The 19,733-nt window shown below is 40.1% G+C and overlaps 1 long non-coding RNA gene across 1 annotated transcript; it reads right to left on the bottom strand.

The window, feature by feature from the left end:
- Window positions 1-4,505: 4,505 nt before the first annotated feature.
- On the bottom strand, window positions 4,506-19,163 carry LOC124628624 (uncharacterized). Its single transcript, XR_006983215.2, has 4 exons — window positions 19,018-19,163; window positions 12,081-12,365; window positions 6,731-6,807; window positions 4,506-5,411 (listed from the first exon to the last, which is right to left on the bottom strand). It is a non-coding gene; the product is annotated as an uncharacterized LOC124628624 (long non-coding RNA).
- Window positions 19,164-19,733: the final 570 nt, after the last annotated feature.

Below are 19,733 nucleotides of genomic sequence, written 5' to 3'. Positions count from 1 at the left end.
TGCATTACACCGTTGCCACACGATTGGCTGAATGGACAACTGCATGATAGGGCGGTGTACAGTTGTTCCTGGTCAGTGAGTGTATATCAGGAAACAAGCTTTCAGGGATATATGACTTGAGGTTATTGAGTGGGCTGAGCTTAAGCCTTCGTTAAAGTTTCTGATAATGATGTGGTCGTGAGTGGTCAACAAAAGCTGTGGACGGTTTTTTTTATTATATTTTATTACTACAGTGTAAAAGAAGACATACATAAAAAAAAAAGTTGGATATGACCAACTATTCTCCATCTAGTGTCTTGCATTAATAATACATATTTAAAGAGCTAAACTCAACAATCTTACTGCCAAACAGAGGTGAACTCATAACAAGGTCACTATAGTAGCATAACATTTACAGTGAATAATTATAACTCAGTAAAGTGTGTGTTTATGCTCTAATTTGAGCCAAGGTTATGAAGAGAAAACCACTCGTGATAAATTAAACGGCTTTACTGGTTTCACTGTAGCCTTGACTGTAGCATGAAATGAGACTACACATTTTCCAATTGGTTCTTAAAAAATAAAATAAAAAAGTAAAGACCCCTGTTTCAACCATCCAATAAACATTCACCAACTGGAACGCCGCACTTCATGGTAAATCTCACTTCTCTGTGTATTTTTCTAGCTCCCGCAACGTAAGCAGTTAAATTTATTATGAACCTGACTTCAGACTTTTACAGGACTTAATGACGTAATGCACGGTTCAGAGTGAAGATTTAAGAAAGAGTAGAAATGTGGCAGGAAATTAATGGGGGGAAAAAAAGGAAGAATTTTGATTTCCCATAACCACTTTCCTTTACTGGTTCAGATGAATGGACGAGTGCAGAGCTGAATCGAGGCCCAGTGTTTGCACAGGCAGGAACTGTAAGGGCTTTCCAGGGTTGGTTCTTCTCCCTGCAGGCTTTGTTGTGTGTGTGTGTGTGTGTGTGTGTGTGTGTGTGTGCGTGTGTGTGTGTGTGTGTGTGTGAGGCAAGACTCTGGGGATGGAGCTTACACTGGCTGTGATCATACTGGCACTGCATGCATCTGGCCCCAAGGCCCTCTGAAACTGCAGCTAGCACAGCTCAGCAGGAATGAGGTCATTTCTGACATAATGAGGCAGCAAGAGAGGAAGAAATAGAGGGAGAAAAAGAAAAAGGGAGCATAGGGGCTGATGGGTGGAGAGGTGGAGAGGTGGATCTCATTGTTCAGTCTCTGCCTGTCCCTCCAGGTTGTAAAGCCGGAGCTGTCTGCTGTCTCTGTGGATCTGTAGCGTTGTGTTTGTGCTCGCTGCTTGAACATACTCTCCTCCGTCCTTCTTGTTTTCTCTCTCTCTTTTTTTTTTTTTTTTTTTTAAAGATTTTCTCCACCCAGAATGAGTGAGTTATTGGCTCAGGATGAGTGTATTGATGTTTTTCCACCTTTTACATATGTCTCCACATTAGCTACACCAAAATATTTAATATTCCAAAGTATTGTTGAATTCTTTAAACTGATTGGTCAGAAGATCTTAAAAGCCACCTGTATAAGAAATCAAAGTTTTATATGAATGGGTAATAATAAGTATTTTTAAAAAAATGAATTTAAATTATTTTTTCTTTTAATAATAAGTTCTCATTTATGTTGTATATATTGTTTCGATTTAGAATTAGTTCATGAATATGCAAACAAAAGAATTTTGCCTATAGGATTCAGGCTTTTTAAGATATAGGCTAAAACATACGAACCCTAACCCTAACCCTGCAACCATGGGAGGTACTATCTATTGAAGTTTCATGCTTATGTGACTTATGGATTGGTCTGTACAGTTCATTTTAGGGATTCGTTTTAGAAAATAGAACAAAGTCATTAGAAAGCATCACAAGCAGGTACAGTTAAAAAAAACTTGTGGGATCAGGTGGGATTAGTCAAACTTTCTGCGGGAGTGGACGGGATTGGTAAAACTTTCAGCAGGAGTGGACAGGATTAGTCAAGCTTTCAGCAGGAGTGGACAGGATTGGTCAAACTGTCTGCGGGATTGACCGAGATTGGTCAAATTTTCTGCAGGAATGTACAGGATTGGTCAGACTTTCTGAGGGATTAGGATGGATTGGTCAGCTTTTCCATGAAAGTAGGTGGGACTGGCCAACTTTCTGCACAAGTGGTCAAGACTCAGCAAACATTTTGAGGGAGTGTGCAGGATTAGTCACACTTTCTGAGGGAATGGAATGGATTTGTCAAAATTTCTGCTAGAGTGAACAGGATTAGTCAAGCTTTCTGAGGAATTGATCAAACTTTCTGCAGGTGTGGATAGGATTGGTCAAATTTCCCATGGGAGTAGATGGGATTGGTCAAACTTTCCACAGGAGTAGCTGGGATTGGTCAAACGTTCTGCACCAGTGGTCAGGACTCAGCAAACTTTTTGAGGGATTTAGCAGGATTAGTCATACTTTCTGAGGGAGTGGGATGGATTGGTCAAACTTTCTGCCATAGTGAGCGTGATTAGTCAAACTTTCTGCGGGATTGGTCAATCTTCCTCCAGAAGTGGATGGGATTGGTCAAACTTTCTGTGGGACTGGGCAGGATTGTTCAAACGTTTTGAGAGAGTAGGATGGATTGGTCAGATTTTCTACTTTCCGCACTAGTGGTCAAACATTTTGAGAACGTGAATGGGATTAGTCCCACTTTCTGATGGAGTTGGATGGATTGGTCAAACGTTCTGCCTGAGTGAGTGGGATTTGTCAAACTTTCTGTGAGGGTGTGGGTGGTATTGGTCAAACCATCTGCAGTAGTAGGCAGGATTGGTCAAACCTTTTGGGGGATTGGGATGGATTGGTAAAACTTTCTGCAGGACTGAGTGGAATTACTCAAACATTCTGAGGGAGTGGGATGAATTGGTCAAACTTTGGAGGGAATGAACAGGATTGACAAACTTTCTGCAGAAGTGGGCGGGATTGGTCAAACTTTCTGTGAGGGAGTGGGTGGTATCGGTAAACTTTCTGTGGTAGTAGGCAGGATTGGTCAAACCTTTTGGGGGAGAGGGCAGGATTGATCAAATGTTCTGCAGGAGTAGGTGGGATAAGTCAGAATTTCTTCCAGAACAGGAGGGACTTCTGTGCACACCTCTAATGGCAACACCCGGACCCATGCTTCCCAGTGCACAATATATGCTAGTGAGATAATCTCAAAAATGTATCAAGGCGAATGCAAACAGTTCTCTCCATGGACCACTGTGTGGGCTGGAAGAGATACTGTAGAGAAAGTCAAGAAGCAAAGAAAAGTTAAAGCAGAAGCTCCAGTATCACACTTGCTACATAAGTGAAGACACTCATTCTGAATGACTTGTTTGCATCTCATTGCATACAAAACAACAGAAATGTATAAGATTTATCCAGAGAAAAAAAATTGATCGTTATGACCTACACTAATATATTACCACACATACAGTAGCGTGTTTGCATTTGGTTCATTTGCTTACAAGAGGTACATGTTGTTCTTCATGCTAACTCGCTTACTTGCCTAAAGGAATGTCCAAGTGTTGTTTTGGATGCCTCTCACAGACACTGCTGAGTCTCAGACCCCTCAAGAGCCCTTCTGTGCTTCTGGGACTTATCAATACAAGTGCTACAAGATATTATGATTTACAGAGGAGTTTCACATGGAGCATTGTTACCATGGTGCACATCAGATGAAGGATTTGCGTAAGCAGCAGGTCGAGATCAAATTTATTTTAGTGTTCATATGGTTTCAAAGACAGGAAGTGCATCACCTCTTTCACATACAGTTAGACAAAAGGTGGAGAATATGAAACCGACTCTGCTCTACTTGCATTTGTGCATTATATAATAGCACGTACAGTGTGCAGACAAACCTGTTCAACAGAAAAGAATAAACGTATCGCTTTACATTAGGTTCTCTCAACCAACAATATTTAATCCGTTAGTTAACACAAGCAAACCATGAACTTCAGCATCACTACACCATGGGTAACATTAACAAAGTGCCTAAGACGGACATTGATTCATTTTTAATAAGAAACCAAATAAGCCAAATAATCAGCACAAACATTAACAATGTTTATAGCATCAAGTAAAATAATCCTTACAGAAATGTCACAGAAATGTACATATGGTTTGCATTTCATGTTTCACAATTCATTTATTTTCACGTCTGATTTCTTACAATACTCATTTATTTTCATATCTTACTTTTTCCAAATGTAGGGGATGTGCTAACACTTTTATTTTATTATATATATATATATATATATATATATATATATATATATATATATATATATATATATATATATATATATTAGAAAACAAAAACAACCCCTACATTACATATATACACATACACACACATAAACACACGCACACATATGTGTGTGTGTGTATATATATATATATATATATATATATATATATATATATATATATATATATATATATATATATATATATATATATATATAATTTATTTATTTTATATAATTTATTGTTTTTTTTAAACATGAGTTTGTGCAATTTCCGGGCATAACATGAAATACATCTTCACATATTTTTCATGTGATCATACAGTATATTTCTCTTATAATCCCATGTTAAAAACTTTTAATATTTTAATTATAGTACCTTCATTTTTTTTTTCTAATTTATCTGGACTAAGTTTTAGTTTTAGTCTAAGTTTTAGTCATGGCGTGGATAAATATAAGTCAGTGCAGATATATTTAGGTAACATTTCATTCATGTGATGACTTTACATCACATACAATTTATTAACGCAAAGCTTAACATTTCTTAATGAACGTTAATGTAAAGCATTACTTGAAAAAAAAAAAAAATGATTTGAGTTTTTGCCATACAGAAGCTTGATCCCACCTTTTCCTTTCACTGTGTTCATTTACAGGAAGATATTGAGTGTCAGCCCTCAAAGCCAAGAAACCTCACTGTTTTAACAGAAACATGATCGGCCTTTTTTACAGCTCATCATTGTTCATTCATAATGTCACTGCGTTGATAGAAACTATTAGAGAGAAGCGGAGGCCAGACATTGCAAAAACAAATCTGCTACATCTGTGAGGAGTTCGAGAGACTGAGGATCACAACAAGGCCCATCAGCAGCACTGCCACCAGAGCGAGACAGCAAGCTGTGAGTGCCAATAAGAACCACGATCCAAATATGAAACAGGATCCAATAAAAGTGATTGTAACCATTGATTGAGTCAAGAAAGGTATCTGCGGAGGGGGCAGAAGGTGAGCCGGGGCAGGTGGTTAGCGCTCCGGGAGGCCTGAAACCCGAGCTTTGGCACACCTGCTCTTGTCGGGTCAGTCAGCCTGGGAGAATCAAAGTCTTTTCATCAGAAATGATCCAGAGAGCTGTGCTGCCCTGCCCACTGTGTACACACAATGCTGCCGGGAAGAATAGAGAAAGAACCGTCCATTTAGGCCACCGTGAGATTTCCCTTTTTTTTCTAAAAGTTACGTCAAACCACTATTTAAAAAAGCTATTATAAGAGAAGGAGTATGATGAGAATTGCTGTGATGGGAGATGATTTTTGAAGAGGAAATGGGAAAGGAGTGAAAAAGGAGTCAACCTGTGTGCTGTAACGATCTGAGAATCCGTGTCACACACACACACACACGCACACACACATTTGCATTGTCACAAAACTGATAAAAAATATGAAAACATTTCTAGAATTAAAAAAAAAAAAAAAAAATCTCTTGATACTCATACTTATAATCTGCATGATTAGTCCATTTTTTAGCAAAATTATACGTAAATGTTTGCGCAAACTACTTTACATTAGTTCGTCTTCCTATACGTAAATTCACAGACACATAGGAGCACGAGTGGGATATGTATGTTTTTTCAGACCTTGCAGGATTTTTACGAATACCAAATTTCTTTTGGTGACTTTCTCCTTGCAAGCCTGCCATGCACACCATTGTTGTTCAGTGTTCTCCTGATGGTGGAGTCATGAACATTAACATTAGCCAATGTGTGTCTTTAGTTGCCTAGAAGTTACCCTGAGTTCCTTTGTGACCTCGCGGACTGCTACACGTCTCGCTCTTTGAGTATTGGTCTCCACTCCTTTTCTGTCTGTCTAGAGGAACTATAACAAAAACGTTTTATGTAGAACCTAGCAACAGTGTTTCCCTATCAGAAAGGGTTCTAAGTAGAAGACATTTTTTGGCAGCTAAGAGTCCTTAATTATCCAATAAACCCTTTAAAAAAAATAAATAAATCAGTTTCGACACACAATGACACAAACCATTATGTTAAAGTTTATGTTCAAATATCATTTCAAAAAGAAAATGAAATGGCTTATTTTGAAATGGATCTAGTTTGCTCGAGAATTCCACATATAAAATGAGTTTCATAAAAATCTTTGTATATATCTAATGTTTTACGAGAAAATGTAAGATTTAAGAGCGAGTTTAAGTCGAGACAGCCCACTTCTTAAAATATAAATATGAATAAAAGATTAGCATTTTACATGCTATTAGCATTTAAAATGATCAGCACTTTAAAATGGTTCGCCTAAATTAGGTTCAAGATGAATGAAATATTGAGTGAACTTTGAGCACAGCACCAAGGCATCAAATGCTCTCTCTGTGGCAGTTTCTTCAGTGATCATCTGTAGGCAAGCTAAGGCAATTCGTAACTCTCAGCACCGTTGCTGTATTACATAAGTCCCTCCGCTACAGTAAAAACAGCTAATCACCTTGTTGGTTAGGATGCATCAGATTCTTTTGATGCATGTGCAGATACAGTTCTTCTGGAGAAATGCTCTGGAGGAACCTGAAAAAAAATAAAAAATTGATTTGCACCAAAGGCCACAAATTATTCACACTATATTTAACAGTCATGTGTGAGTCAAGACTGTGTGATACATTAATAATTTCAGCTTCTACTGAGCTCAGCTAATCTCCAGCTAATGCCGTTTCACTATGATTATTTGCCCATCCCTGTGTGTACATAAACATTCAAATGTTTGAGGTGTCCTTCAGAAGCCACTCTGGTGGTCTGCACTAAATCATAAGGGGGAATCAATTATACCGTTTCTTTGGTTTCGATGCTATTACTGTACAAGTATTAACCCGCTGCTTTATTTGTCTCCTTCATGTTGACATGAGCTTAAGAAGACCCTAGAAGCCTTGCCTGCTAGTGAACAACCAGTGAGATGAAATGAACGTAAAGAACGATACTGATCGAGTGAATTCTTTTAAGCAATTACTAGGCATCCCACGGTGATGATTTTTGCAACATTCTGGATGGAGTTAATCATCACAATGCTACATCTCCATTGTCTCCCTGATGAGTCCGTTGTTTTGAAGCGGTCCCCGCTGGCCCTAGTTATCAGAAACACTGCCCATGCCTGTCTACAAATTTCACAGGCATTTAAATGTCAATCACGGCATGTTTTTGCCTCTCATCCAAATCCATAGCCGCAGGTAACGTGTGTGTGCGTGTGCGTGTGTCAGACAGTGGCCTTAAATTTGAATGGCAGATGACTACCTGTGAATTGTTGTTGCTCTTTTGTAGTGTGATGTTTTGTGGCTTGTGCTGCATTACAGAACCAGAATGGGCGTCGCTTCGTAGGTGACTTCACGACTCATACAGCGATTCTAGCTTTGCGGAATATTTTCTGAACATAAGAGCATTCGGTTTTACGTATTCTGATTTTTTTCCCTTCCATATAGCATTTAGAAATCTTGGCGGTGACATGGTGGTGCAGCAGATAACCTCAATATTCCCAGGGTCCCCGGTTCCATCCTGAGCTTGGGATACTGTTTATGTGGAATTTTACATGTTCTCCCTGTGTCTAGTTGGGTTTCCTTTGGGTTCTTCAGTTTCCTTCCCCCTCCTAAAACATACCAGTAGGTGGATGGGCTGGTGTGAATGAGTGTGTGAATATGTGTGTGAATGTATGTGTGTGTCTCATTCAGGGTGTTTTCCAACATCACACCCAGACATTCCCCAGATAGACTACTCATCCACCTGGAGCCTGACCAGAATAAACCGAAGATGAATGAATAAATGATTAAATATTGATGTAACGTTTTGGTTCTCTCACTAGAAATGTTGTGTAAAGTAATGTAATCAGGAAAAAACTTTCAAATACGCCTGAATTATTTCTTATTTGCTTTTAACGAGTGGCTTAAAGTGGAGTACTTTTGACTTGAACTAACAACAATAGCAACACCAACAATCATACAAAAAAATACACAGAATGGTATGAAGTAGGGGCGCGTGGTGGCTTAGTGCCTCACACCTCCAGGGACGGGGGTTCGATTCCCACCGTGGCCCTGTGTGTGCGGAGTTTGCATGTTCTCCCTGTGCTGCGGGGGTTTCCTCTGGGTACTCCGGTTTCCTCCCCCAGTCCAAAGACATGCATGGTAGTCTGATTGACATGTCCAAAGTGTCCGTAGTGTATGAATGGGTGTGTGAGTGTGTATGCGATTGTGCCCTGCGATGGATTGGCACCCTGTCCAGGGTGTACCCCGCCTTGTGCCCGATGCTCCCTGGGATAGGCTCCAGGTTTCCCCGTGACCCTGAAAAGGATAAAGCGGTATAGAAGATGGATGGATGGATGGTATGAAGTAGAAGCTAGGGCTGATTTCTTTCCAGCCCAGACTGTAGATTCATTCATATCATTGAAAAGTTGTGTCAAGTGATTACACAGAGTTAAACAACCCCTTAGTTTTAGCGTGAATTGGGGCCAATTTATTTAAACCTGCTTCACTGACACATCCATAACACGTCATTCAGCAGTTAATGTGAAGGCCCATGTGAAAAACAATAGTGGGTGTTTTAAATGCTGTATGAATGACGTGGATTACTTTGTCACTGAGTTGCCTTTGGAGGGGAAACTAGAAATGTATAGAATAAGCAAAAACTGTTCAAGTAATGTACAAATTATATGAAGGCAAACAACAGAACCATAAGTTTTCTCTGGTTTGAACAAAAATAGCTAGCTGATGACAAGCCCAGCCTTTTCTCGTTACCGTGCTCGCTATTCTGAAGAGATGCAACATGATTACGAACTTAAAACACGAGACTATCTGGACTATCTGTTTTTCAATGAGTGTGTATGCCTAAGAGTTTTATGTTTATAACGAGACCCTGGCTCATCCATAATGGCTTAATACTGAGTGCGAATTTTTGTTTTAGCGCCAACTCATTCTTAGATAAAGCACGTCGAGTTTACGCACATCTGTCCTGCTTTCAATGGCCACACGTTATACTATAATTATAGAAAATATTTAAGCGTAGGGTTGTGGCAGTCATCTGAACTGTTTGTCACAGCCGGCCTCAAAAATACAGTTACTGAAGGCAAACTTTTGACCGGTGTGGATTTTTGACTCTCTGTGGGCTGAGACATTGCCACAAGGCAGTGTCTTTGAGAGACCCACTAGGGAGCTTTTTGCTGAAGGCTTGCAAATGCATAATTTATCACAGTCAGATCAATATTGAAAAAAATAAATAAATAAAAAAAAAAAAAATAGCTCACAGTTCAGAAAGTTAAATGTGTCTAATTAGAGCAGGTGGCAGGGAAGGTGCTAGTTACAATCTCCTTCCATCATCAGTTTTGGCAATTGAAAAAGTGCAGAATTAATCCTGGTATCAGTTTCACACAGGAGGGAAGACTTCAATGGCATGGCCTAATCCCTGTTAAGAGTCAAGCTGGGAGTGAGTCAAATCGATCGTCTGGTGGAATTCAAAACTTTATTATCTTGGCATGATTTTCAATCTTCAAGTCTTGACACCAGGTCTGAGTCAAACCCCGAGTCCAGCTACCTCCCCCTTAAAGAAACAACCAAAAAAAAATAATAAAAATGGCTTCCATGTCTGGCACAGCAGGAAACCCTGACACGCAGGTGACCGGCAGTTGGGAAAATTGCCGTGTATTCATAAATTGAACAGATTAAACACTCCATGTCCATCATTTCTGCTTGTTAGTGTTCTTTTTTTTTTTTTTTTTTTTCGTAGCGCAAATACGAATTCTTTCTGTGCTGCTTCAGCCATTAAAAACATTGACATAATGCATTCCACATGAAGCGACAAAAGGGCAAAGTGTGAGAACCACTCTGCAATCTTTTCACCTTCCATGCTCACACACATTGTCACATGACAATTCCCAATTCAGTAACTTTCCTCCCCAGGAAAGCGAGGAGACTAATTAGGAAGCCCAAGCCACTTTAGGATTCCATGGAAAGAACTGCACAAATGTGTGTGCAGGCGTAAGCTCTGCTGTCATTCAGTTTCTGATTGACGAGACGTGCCACAGGCCAAACAACACACACACACACACACACACACAGTGCTGTAACCTCTCAACAGACTCTTGACAGAATGGAGGAATTGTATGAAATGTTAAGTCATACTTAATTGCCCGGTCCAGAGTTTTGCTTGCCGTTTCATTATGCTGATTATGTGAGTAGAAGCATAAAAACACATTAGCCAAAGAAAATAAACTGGGGGTATTTAGTAGCAGGAGAAAGAAAGATTGGACCTGAGATTACATTCTACTTCCAGCACTTGTGCACGGTGAATGAGACGTCTTACAGAGTATAGAGCGACATGGTAACCTCTGGAGGAATTGCGAAATACTTATGTTTTGACTTCATATAATTAAAAACTGGCAACAGTCTAAGTAAACGTACTTCTTTCGTCCACTCTCTCTCTCTCTCTCTCTCTTTCTCTCTCTCACTCTCTGTGTCTCTCGTTCTATTTTGTATCAACACAATTTTTTTTTTTCCCCCAGCATGCTGTGAAATGGGGAGCTCATTAAATGTTGACCCTGGATTGAAATAGCACAGAATTAAGCAGCGCCCCACATGTTTGGCTCTCAGTGCCAAAACCCATTCGTGCTCCAAACGCAGCCAGGATAGAGGATAGAGCCGGGATCTCCTTAACGAATTTCGAGCCAGAATCAAAGTCCGTATGGAAATGAGGGCCAAGTGTCTGAGAGAGATCAGGCCACAGACCGGCAGGACTTTGGGCCTGGATTTACAGTGGACGTAAAACATGAATATAGTATTCCCTCTACATCTTTCTCTCTCAGTGTAATTCATTCCATACACAGAGCTCAATTCAGCACAGGCTTTCCCTTGTGCGTGATAACTCGCTGCTGTACTCGAACAGGAAGAGACTGCAACAGTTACAAAGTCACTTTCATGAGTTTTATAGTGTAATGCAAGAATTTCACAGAGATGTCATGCATGTTGGAAGCGTTCTCACTCACTCACTCACTCATGCTCACTTAACCCCTTAAACTCCAGTTATTCTTTTAAAGTACACTGTGTGGTCAAAAGTATGTGGACACCTTACCCTCGCACCCATATGTGCTCGCTGAACGTCACTTTCCAAAAATCCCATTTATTCCTCTTATGCCCTGGCCTTTTGAGAATAATGAATTATTTTTCATTTACAACCCCAATTCCAAAAAAGTCGGGACGCTGTGTAAAATGTCAATAACAACAGGATGCAATGATTTGCAAAACCTCATAAACCCGTATGTTATTCACAATAGAACGTAGAAAACATATCTAATGTTTAAACTGAGGAAATGTACAATTTTAAGAAACAAATAAGGTCATTTTGAATCTGATGGCCGCAACACGTCTCAAAAAAGTTGGGACGGGGGCAACAAAAGGCTGGAAAAGTTAGTGTTATTAAAAAGAAACTGCTGGAGGTTAATTGGCAACAGGTCAGTAACATGATTGGGTATGAAAAGAGTATATTAGAGTCTAGAGGCAGAGTCTTTCAGAAGTAAAGATGTTTCTTTTTACTAACACTTACTTTTCCAGCCTTTTGTTGCCCCATCCTAACTTTTTTGAGATGTGTTGCAGACATCAATTTCAAAATTACCTTCTTTTTTTCTTAAATGGTAGATTTCCTCAGTTTAAACATTTGATATGTTTTCTATAATATTCTATTGTGAATAAAATATGGGTTTATGAGATTTGCAAAGCATTGCATTCTTTTTTTATTGACATTTTACACAGGAATTAGGGATGTATTAAAGAATTACATGTCATGTCATGTAATATGGGGGCATGGTGACTTACTGGTCAGCACATTTGCCTCGCACCTCTGGGGTCGGAGGATTGATTCCTGCCTCTGCCCTGTGTGTGTGTGGAGGTTGCATTGTGCTTAGGGGTTTTTGTGTTTCCTCCAGGTACTCCGATTTCCTCTCCAATGACACGGGTTGTAGGCTTATTGGCATTTCCAAATTGTCCGTGGTGTTTGACTGTGTATACGATTGTGCCCTGCGATCTGTTGGCACCCTATCCAAGGTGTCCCCTGTCTTGTGCCCCAAGTCCCCAAAGATAGGCTCCAGGCTCCCCGTGACCCTGTGTAGGATAAATCATACAGAAAAAGGATGGATGTCAAGTATTCTTATGAAACATCATCAAAACAAGCTAGCTCTTGTTATCACTTACGTTACAGCAGCTCCTCAAATTTTTCTAATAACTGTTAATAAAAATGAGACGAAATGAAATTTGTCTGTATTGAGAATATTGTCACAACTTGCCAGTGCTCCAGTTTTAGGCTTCTTAAATAAATAAATAAATAAATAAAAATACCACAGATTGCTAAACATTCAGCATCATTCATCTCCTAGGTAGTCTATCTCAGTGTGTCTCAGTGATGATTGTGACCAGCTGGGCCGCTAACCTTCGCACTCCTGGCCCTCTTCCACACCCACACTCCCAGGCCAGGCCACATCCATTCAACACGTTGTATTTGATAAATCCTGCAGTGATGAGAGAGCGAGCAAGGCCATTATGGAGCGACGCTCTCGGGACTGTGTTAGTTACAAGTGTCAAACAGTCGTGCACAGCTGAGAATGGCAGCAAGGGCAGTGCATGTGAAACACTCACGTTTGATAGACAACCCTATAGTCTTCAAGAGGAGCAGCTACAAGCACTCAAGTGCATGTTTTTCAAGTTCCCACCCATCTCTAAATGAGACACACACAAGCCTGAACCCAACTGATGGCGAAAAAGAATGAAGAATGTTAATGGTTGGATAAAAGCTGGTTTCAGTCACCATGCAGGGATAAATTCATACATTTAAAATCTATATCCTGAATTTATATATTTATGCAAAGCTCCTTTGGGAAAATGTCCATTGTTAAAAACGCTATATAAATAAAACTGAATTGAAATGAATGCAGGTCAGGATCCAGTATAAGAAATCCTTCCAACACCTAGTGTGTTTTTGGTGTTCAGTATTATAAGGCTGGATTTTAACCTTCTGAAGTGTTGGGTTTTGTTGGGATGACTGCCTGGTCAGGTTTTCTTCGCAGTGCTGTTGTGTAGTACTGGTCAGCACTTGAAACCTCTGATCATCAAAAACAAAACTGTAGAGAAAGTGCCCGGAAATGTCACAATTTGATTAAATTACCTTATCTCCGCAGGTGATTTGCATACAGTTCGAACTAATACGCTTTCACAGCTTGAGTTTCTCTTTGCAGAAACAGGACACGTGTGGATGTGGCTACAGAAACCATAAGTTAAAGTTAAAAATGTGGCTGAGGGTATGAACAAAAATAGTTTGAAAAGAACCAGAACCAGAAACGTTTATTTTTGCTCAAAAAAAACGTAATAAATGTATTTATGTTCATATAAATGTACAACCCCGATTCCGAAAAAAAAAGTTGTAAACTGTAAATGAGTGTAAATAAAAACAGAATGCAATGATTTACAAATCTCTTAATCCTGTACGTTGTTCACAATAGAAAACATATCCAATGTTTAAACTGAGGAAATGTACCATTTTAAGAAAATAAATGAAGGTCATTTTGAATTTAATGGCCGCAACACGTCTCAAAAAAGTTGGGACGGGGGAAACAAAAGGCTGGAAAGGTACGTGTTAGTAAAAAGGTCAGTAACATGAATGGGTATAAAAAGAGTATCTTATCTCAGGACAAACAAGGGACTCATGAACAACTATCAGAAAACATGAACACAGTCGTTGATCATCCAGGTAACGACACACAGTATTAAGAATCGAGCGTAAGTAAACTTTTGTGTAAATTCAGTTATTGTTGTGTCTCATAGACTACATGTAAACACCTGTTATGTGAAATAGCTATATTTTTCTTTTTTAATTATTAACATTTTGCAGATTCTCTAAGGTGGATGTTAACTTATGACGTCAACTACGCATTTCAAACTAGCGTGTAGGGAGCATATTCACAATGTTACCTACTATCATCACTTTCTCACTGTTTCCATGATACTGTAGCTGAGTTGGTTCTGAAACTGAAACAGTGAGACACTCTGTAATCACAGCTGAAATTTATACAATTACCTGCCCATGACGAACCCCACCCCAGATTATACCTCAGACTCCAGAGGGTTAACAAAGGGGTTGAAACTGGTATCAGGTGTTGCGTGACCTAGAATTTAGGTCAGGATTTATAGGCAGAGATGAGGACAGTGTTCACTCTGAATGGCACATTGTGGAAAACGGAAGCGCTTATCATAAACTAGCCTCAGGCCCTATCGATGAGATGAGCTCGGCTAAGCTGACACGATACATTGTTTGGTGCTGTAATACGGCTGATGTAACGAAAACACTCACGTGCACGCATCCGCATGAAATGATAGCAATTATGGATTTATTTGTGTCCTCTGTTGTAATTATGCTGCGTATGTCAGATTGTCGGTATGATTAGTTTAAATTAAGCAGCAGAGTGGGCCAGGTGAAGCAACACTTATTTTTCCATCTCAGCCTACGGGAAGAAATTCTGAAATCCTGTGCCGTCTTGCCTGAGGCTCTGTGCTAACCTCACCTGACACTGTTTTCTAAATACTCACAGCTCAGCAATAGCGAGAGAGAGAGAGAGAGAGAGAGAGAGAGAGAGAGAGAGAGAGAGAGAGAGAGAGAGAAACTCAGTAAAAGGTCAGTAACCATGAAGTGAGTCCAATAAATATTTCGGCTCATCAGTTCATCTACAGTAGCTTTTCTTCTGGATCTCAGAATAATCTAGAAGTAATACCACTATAAATACACCAAAAACATTATGAAATATGAAAAATATGACAATGTCAAATGCACACTAGTGACTTCGTAGTTTTTTCCCCACCTTGTAGCTCGAGCAGTCGAAAATGCCGTAATTCTGAGTTATGTGACATAATGTGGCTTCTATTTGTTTCTGTATCTGTAGCCTTTTAACACACGTTATCTGATAAATCCACTACATTTAACTCTATATGAAGACGTACTAGTTTGCCAGATCAACTCAAAGTCCTCACTCCAGCAACCATTACATAAGTCACCCACATTAAAAGTAGCTAGCCTGTCGTTGTTTCCTTTTACCATGCAACACTGGCAGGCTAAACACTGTTTTATCCAATCAGAGAATAAAAGTGAAGATAGTGAAGAGAGCCAAACTGCTAAGATAACAAGTGTTATGTTCACACAAACCCTAACCAGGTGAGCAGAGCTGCCCAGACATTCAGCCAGCCGAATTAGTTATCGAGAAAAGCAGATGGAAAGACAGAAAGATAGAGTGGGGAAAAGCAGGATGGAGCCCTGTTCAGGAAATAGTTGAGTGGTCCGGGCTGAACTCCAGGGACCTGTCCACGGAGTCTGTCAAACAGACAAATTAACACAGTACCTGGGAACAGACCACCACCTCCTGCTGTGTGTGCGCTTTCTTTTTTCTCCAAGTGCCACAGGTTTTTCTCTTTCTCTCTGTATATCTCTCTCTCTCTTCCCAGGTGTGAGTGCTAAAGGATTGTCTTGTTTGTTAGTGCTTACGGTGTATTCCTGGAATAGTGCAATGACCAAGTCTGCGACTTATCCCGAATAACATATGTGAGGTAGTATCTGTGGGCGAATTCTGGAAAGCAGCCACAATAATGATGGAAAATCAGATTTCGACTCAAATCGATTCTGTATATGATATGAGACGATTCTGTAATATTCTTTGAGACCTCTACTTTAGGGAAATATAAATGTATTTGACCTAAACAGCATGGCGTTTATTTAGGCTACATTCTAATCATGCATTGATGAAGTCAAATAAATATGTTGAAATGACCGAATAAAAAAAAGGCATTTATTGAAAATTCAGCAATTATGTCACCACTGATGTTAGACCAGAGATTAGACAAGGAAAGAGACGACGCTGAGGTTCGTGTAAATGCTCAGAGTGACTTTTACCTAAAATTTGGCAGTAATATTGTTTTTCTGCAAGTAGATATAGCGGTCGGTGGGTCATGTAGCTTTGCCTGGTGTTGAAATTAAATATTTAAATGTGACTTCTTCACTTGGGGGACTTTAATAAGACTTTAAAATTCTAGAACCTGTGGTATCTTTTTTAGAAAGAATAACCATGCGAAAGGGTTTCCCCAGCCACGAAGTCTGTTCTGTGTCATTATTGTCTACCTTTAACACTACTGAGTAAACAGTCCACAAATGGTCAGAGTTCAAGGAACAAGATTATATATCTTGCAGGAAAAAAATGAGTAAGTGTGGAGATTCAGGAGGAGGCAGTGAGTCTTTAAGAAGCAGTGCACCCAGGAGGGCTGACCCAAGCTCACTCTGGCCAGATGACTGAGGCAGCTTTGCGGGGATGGAATCCTTCTCTACTGCCTGCCAGAGACGCTGAGTGACAAGTCCCTGAAGGATCACATTTACAGCACCGTATGCTGGGCCAAAACACTTCTCAGGACTCAACTCAATATGGCAAGATGGCGAATTCGTCTGGATCAAGTGCAAAGATCACACACACACACACACACACACACACACACACACACACACACACACACACACACACACACAGACATGCAAGACTGTGGAATGTAGCACAATTAATGTAAACGTAAACCGCACCAAAAAAATGAACACAATGACTTCTAGAACTTGCACTAGAGGAATCTCTTCCCTTCTGGAGTCATTAGTAGAGGTGTAACTGGACACGTAGTACGTGTAACGATCTCCCCGCTCTGACATTTCGTAGAAAACCTCTGTGCAGCGATGAAAAGTATGCAGGCCAGATAGATAGACTAGAGAGACAGGAAAAACAGAGACCCTACACCCGTGGTTCAAATATAGTACCTCAGCTCTGCTCTAGGATATAGATATGATGAGGAAATATATGAGTTTTCACTCTATGTATGAGCGAGGGAGGTTTTGCTGGAGCGGATGTATAAGGAGGAGTAAGACTAGAAGGAAGAGGGGTCAGTGGAAGTGTGGCATGTCTTAAGTCTGGAGAAATGCGCAAGAGTCTGAGGCACTCTGGGCAGGGGGAATATAGCCGTCAGCTCCTGGAATGTTCTAGTGAAAATAAACAATGTCGCACCGGCCTTGGCGACTCTTACGTGGAAAACAGTCGCGGTTGCGCCTCATGGAGGTAAATCAGTTTTAATGTTTGCGGAAGAGTCTCACACAAGAGCTTTGGCCCCAGATATGCCATCTTTCAACTCCTCAGCAAAAACATATGTCCAAGGTACGGTTACAGCAGGCAAGCCTGAGATCTTATTCATCATATGGCTTTCATCGGCACAGCAAACATGGTCCGTCTGAACTTTCGCACCCCGGCAATGAGAAAAGTAGTGCTGCATTGTTTTTTTCTCTTTGTAATGTGTGTATTAAAAAACAGGAATATGTTCCCATAGTTCCTATTTTTATTCCAGTCCTTCAGCCTCGTTTTTACCATCTAGCTTTTAGACCTCAAACAGCTACCAAATGGTAACTCTAAACTCATTCATTTGTTTCCATCATCTACAGAAGAATAAATACTCCACTATTCCACTCTTTATCTTTCCACCTGGCCAACGACGCAGTAAAGGCCTTATTAGAGATGAGCAGGACCCAGGGCATAATTTGAATTGAATGAATCTCACTCTCTGGAGAGATGGCAGGAGTGAGGAGGTGACGGAGGAGGGGTGTCGGAGGCATGCCAGTCACTACAGCCTTGGAATGTGATGCCTGTATGGACAGTGCATTAGCTGAGCAACTTTAGCCAGCAGCGTGAAAATGATATAGTGTGACCTTAAAAGGCCAGCGAGCCTCCACTGTTAATCCACTTACGTGCTTAAATGATTTATACAAACTTGAGGTAAACCTAGCCACCCACAGTTTTGTACCGAAAAGACCACAGAACATGAATCACTCTCAATTAGAGAAGAGACGCGGAGCTCGGGTGCTGGATAGAGAGAGAAATAGAGAAGTGAAGGGATTGGTAGATGAGTTGTCCATGAGTTGCCCATAATGTCGAACGTTGAAAAAAACAGAAACTATTAATTACCTAAATCAAGCTAAAATACAGTGGTGCTTGAAAGTTAGAATTTTCTATATTTCTGCAATAAATATGACCTAAAACATCACCAGATTTTCACACAAGTCCTAAAAATAGACGAATTATACTTGGTCCTTAGTTTACTGAGGAAAATGATCCAATATTACATATCTGTGAGTGGCAAAAGTGTGTGAACGTCTAGGATTAGCAGTTAATTTGAAGGTGACATTAGAGTCGGGTGTTTTCAATCAAAGGGATGACAATCGGATGTGAGTGAGTGAGCGTCCTGTTTTATTTAAAGAACAGAGATCTGTCGAAGTCTGATCTTCTCAACACATGTTTATGGATGTGTATCATGACATGGACAAAGGAGATTTCTGAGGACCTCAGGAAAACAGTTATGCATCAGGCTGGAAAAGTTTACAAAACCACCTCTATAAACAAAAAAAAATAGCTCATAAATAAATGACCAAGTATAATATTTTTCTCTCATTTATTGACTTGGGATGTCTGTATCTACTTTTTGGGTGAAAAGCTGATGTTTTAGGTCATATGTATGCCAAAATAGAGACAATTCTAAAGGGTTCACAAACTTTTAAGCACCACTGTAGTCTTCCCACCAATGCTAGAGAGTCAGAAATACATGACAACCATCAGGGCAAACTAAAGTACTGAGAAAAGACCCACATCTGGTGTATTTTGGCAAACTTCATCCCCAGCTGAGTGCTCTCTGGTTGCATTACCTTGCTGCAGACCACGCTAGAGTCGTTATCTTCTCACGGCCGCTATCATAGCGGGAATTTGTAGACCTCAAGTGTTCTCAGACCCACAGAGCATGCTGTGCCTTCAAGTATTCTCTTGTAAAACATTTAACAGGCCACATGGTGACCGTTGGAGTGGGCCGGACAGAGGGTCACATGAGTACAGCCTCAGTTTTCCAGCGGTGTCATATCAGTCAATCTTTGCTCTCAGTTCTAAGTGTGTTCTCTGCCAAAAATCAGTGTGGTGAGTGCAACAAGTGCATGAAACAAGTTAGTATGTTTATGAGTGATGGAGTCAAGTCACTTACCCTCGTAAGTGCTAGAGAAATCTCAATTCAGCAGTTCTCGTCACTTAATTACATCACAATCTAAGTCATATCACCATTGCATCCATGTCGAGTGTAAAGCCCATGAAATCCTGCTCAGAAAGAGACCAAATCAGTCTACATGAAGATGAAACTTGACCCCGTGTTCAAATCTCGTTAGATTTATTGCTGGTTCACTTGAACTATATACGTACATTGGAAGGAAATGTTTCTTCGGGACCATGGTGTAACACATTATAGAGTAGTATAATACAGAAAACTACATAAAATACAAATACACAACAGCGTGAGACAAGTGCAAAATTCTAGACAGGACAACAAAACAAGTACTTGAAACATTTTTACAAAATCGATCAACAAAGGGAGATGTGC

Source organism: Ictalurus punctatus, chromosome 1 (assembly GCF_001660625.3).
Source record: "Ictalurus punctatus breed USDA103 chromosome 1, Coco_2.0, whole genome shotgun sequence".
Taxonomy (NCBI): Eukaryota; Metazoa; Chordata; class Actinopteri; order Siluriformes; family Ictaluridae; genus Ictalurus; species Ictalurus punctatus.
This window is presented reverse-complemented; position numbering and strand designations above follow the sequence as displayed.